The following is a 3,674-nucleotide window of genomic DNA, read 5'->3' on the forward strand; positions in this document are numbered from 1 at the left end:
AAGATTTCCTTTGCCGCAATGGACAAAATGCTTAATAACTCTCCTGCACGTGCTGCTAAAAATCCAAAACTTCACATGTACATAAAGAGTCGGTACCTGAAGACATCTATATGTTTATATTCAGTTATACACCTTGCGCCAATCAATATCATTTTTTACATTTTGACGTACTGCACGGTGCCCTTTTAACGAATCTGATTGAAAATTGGCTAGAAAAGACTCAAGACATTGATCTTACTCTATCCCTATTTTCGTGACTTTCCTTCGAAGGGCGTGGCTATTACGGTGCCGCAGAGTCTGATTATTCTCCGTGGCAACAAAAGTTCCTGCAAAATGATTCAGATGATCCATCTTCTCGAAATTTTTCACATTTGAGGATATTCAGGCCCTGAAGACGGCTGCCAACTTATTTTTGATCGCAGTGGTAGCGCCACCAACTGGTTAAAACAAATACAAATTATTTTCGTTGATGTTTTTCTCCGGGCAGGTTAACAAAATCTACCTTATATTTGCTCGGATGAGTGTTTAGGCCTTGAGGATGTCACAATACGAAAGTCTTTCGCCTTCTTCAGAGTTTCACATGATGGTGTCTTGTGACCCGTCTTTATCAGCTGATGTTCCATGAGGGCGTGACTTACCTGTCACGAGAATGAAGGCAAGTCACGCCCCCCGCTGTCCGTTCACTCCGCCAAGATGCTGGTCCAGGTGGTAGAGAGGATGAAGGCTCCCTTGTCTCTGTTCATGGTTTTTATGCCTCGCTTGCAGATCTCAATGGCCTCTCTGATCCAGCGCTGTTGTTTGTTCTCTTCTGTGCGGATGACCCTGCCCTTCTCCCGGTCCATGATGTGGTTTTCCCTTTTGCAGTGGTCAGTGATTGCTGATTTGTAATGTTCATGTTGTGCTTGTTCTTTTACTGCTCTGATTTTTTTCATTTTTTTGACAGGTAAGTCACACCCTCATGGAACATCAGCTCAAGACACCATCATGCGACACTCTGAAGAAGGCGAAAGACTCGCCGAAACATGTCAGTGAAAAAATTAACCTAAAACATAATTGTCTGCTTTTAATGAATCAGTCAAATATCAATAATAAGAAGACAAAATGAACCTAATACAAATAAATGAATGCTTAATAACTCCCCTGCACATGCTCCTAAAAATCCAAACCTTCACCTGTAAATAAAACGTCCCGACCTGAAGACATCTTAATGTTATTATTTTGTTATACACACAGTGCCGCCAAGTGGAATCAAAAATTTGTTTTTATTTTAATTTTCACGTACTGCACGGTGCCCTTTCGACGAATCCGACTGAAAATTAGTCAGAAAAGACTCAAGACAATGATCTTACTCTCTGCCGAATTTTGTGACGTTTTGGCAAAAGGCGTGGCTATTACGGTGCTGAAAAGTCCGATTGTACTCTGTGGCAACAAAAGCTCCAGCAACATGACTCAGGTGATCCTATCTTCTCGAAGTTGCACACATTTGAGGATACTTAAGCCCTGAAGACATCTACCAACTTATTTTTCATCGTAGTAGTAGCGCCACCAACTGGTAAAAGCTAATACAAGTTATTTTCTTGGATGTTTTTCTCCGTGCAACTCAACAAGGTCGCCCTCATATATGCTCGGATGACTGTTTCGGCCATGAGGATGTCCCAATACGAAATTCGTCCTTTTTCATGAAAAGTTGTGGGAGTGGCATTGCACTGTTCGGCAATAAAACAAAGCTGATTATGAGGTTCTAAATATGAACGACAACTCGTGAAACTTTACACACACATCAGGCCGAGCAAATTTATCAATATTTTATACGTTAGTTGTGCAGCTTTTTTGAAATGGCTCGCCATGGCCCTCGAGAAATGTTCAAAAAAGCAGCCCTGGTTGAGTGTTTCACCTCGCTTTTTGTAAATTTTATGGAGTACAGTGAACCCTCGGTTATCGCGGTTAATGGGGACCGAGACCACCCGCAAAAACTGAAAATCCGCGAAGTAGCGGCGCACCTTCAAAAATGCTTAAAAAAAATATACAATATATATAATAAATATATAAATATATATATATATATATATATATATATATATATATATATATATATATATACGGGGGGAGAGAGAGAGACAGAGAGTGAAATTCATGTTATAACAAAAAAAACAAATTATTATTAAAACTTATTATTTTTTTATTCCCCAACCATTCTTTTTGTATTTATTTAATTACTCCGACTTTTACCTGCTGGTACGCCGTCCGGTGTGCCCTGTGAAATGAAAGGTGGCATTCTTTATTTATTCATTCATTTATTCATTCATAACTGACAGCCTCGCGCTCCGCTCGTGCCCGGGCAGAAGAGGTGCTCCAATTCGGCTTCACTGTGACACACGCCCGCCCTCCTCCCCCGGAGCTTCCATTCGGTTAAACTTAGGGGCCGCTTGGCACCGCCCGTGCCCGGGGAAGGTGCTCCTCTTCGGCTTACTGTGACGCGAGCATGCCCTCCTCCTGCGGAGCTTCCATTCGGTTAAACTTAGGGGCCGCTTGGAACCGCCCGTGCCCGGGGAAGGTGCTCCTCTTCGGCTTACTGTGACGCGAGCATGCCCTCCTCCTCCGGAGCTTCCATTCGGTTAAACTTAGGGGCCGCTTGGCACCGCCCGTGCCCGGGAAAGGTGCTCCTCTACGGCTTAACTGCCACGCACGCTGGCCGGAGCTCTGGTACGGTCCGAACCGCGCGAAACGTCGCCACCGATCGTGTCCGGGGGAACGTGCTCTTCTTCGTCCACTCTCCTCTTCGCCCATGCTCTTCTTCGGCGCACGCCGGCCGTCTAACCGCTCCAGCGCCCCGTCGTGCCGCTCGGCGAAACTACAATGCCCCCGAATATTTTTTAGACCCGCGAAGCACTGAACCCGCGAAAGGTGAACCGCGAAGTAGCGAGGGTTCACTGTATGTATAAGACCAAGACCTACAAAAAAGTCTCTTGGAGCAATGAGCTAGGTTTTACAGGAAGTCGGCCATTTTTAATTTACTTAAAAGGGGGCGGGTCACCACAATGGACTTTGTGTAGAAATTATTATTGGGGCCCGAGCAGCGACCGCGGCGAGGTCCCTATTGTTTTTGTAGAAAATATTATTACTTTTATTATTATTATTATTATTATTATTATTAGGGCCTGAGCTGCGACCGCTGCGAAGTCCCTATTGTTTTTGTAGAAATTATTATTATTATTATTTTTCCGATTGTTCGATCGCATTTTTGACCCCCGAAACATGCACAAAAACTCACCAAACTTGGCAGTCTCATCGGGCATGGCGAAAAATTTGATATTTTAACGTCTAATATGAACAGGAAGTGAGTTATGAATTTTTGAAAGTCCGACTTTTGCCCTTTTTTGCATGTTTACAGGGGTCATTCTTTTGCACCCTGATCCTAAAGGCTTCATCTGATTGCCTTAAAGTTCTGTCTGGAGCATCTTAAGACCTGGGACAAACACTGGGGCTAAAATTTTTTGTTTCCGAAATACTATATGACGGGGGCGGGGCTTCAAAGTTTTCACTTAAGATTTCCTTCGCCGCAATGGACAAAATGCTTAATAACTCTCCTGCACGTGATGCTAAAAATCCAAAACTTCACATGTACATAAAGAGTCTGTACCTGAAGACATCTATATGTTTATATTCAGTTATAC

The sequence above is a fragment of the Idiotropiscis lumnitzeri genome, unplaced genomic scaffold (assembly GCF_059441095.1).
Source record: "Idiotropiscis lumnitzeri isolate Australia: NSW breed Sydney's pygmy pipehorse unplaced genomic scaffold, RoL_Ilum_1.0 HiC_scaffold_211, whole genome shotgun sequence".
In the NCBI taxonomy this organism is placed as follows: Eukaryota; Metazoa; Chordata; class Actinopteri; order Syngnathiformes; family Syngnathidae; genus Idiotropiscis; species Idiotropiscis lumnitzeri.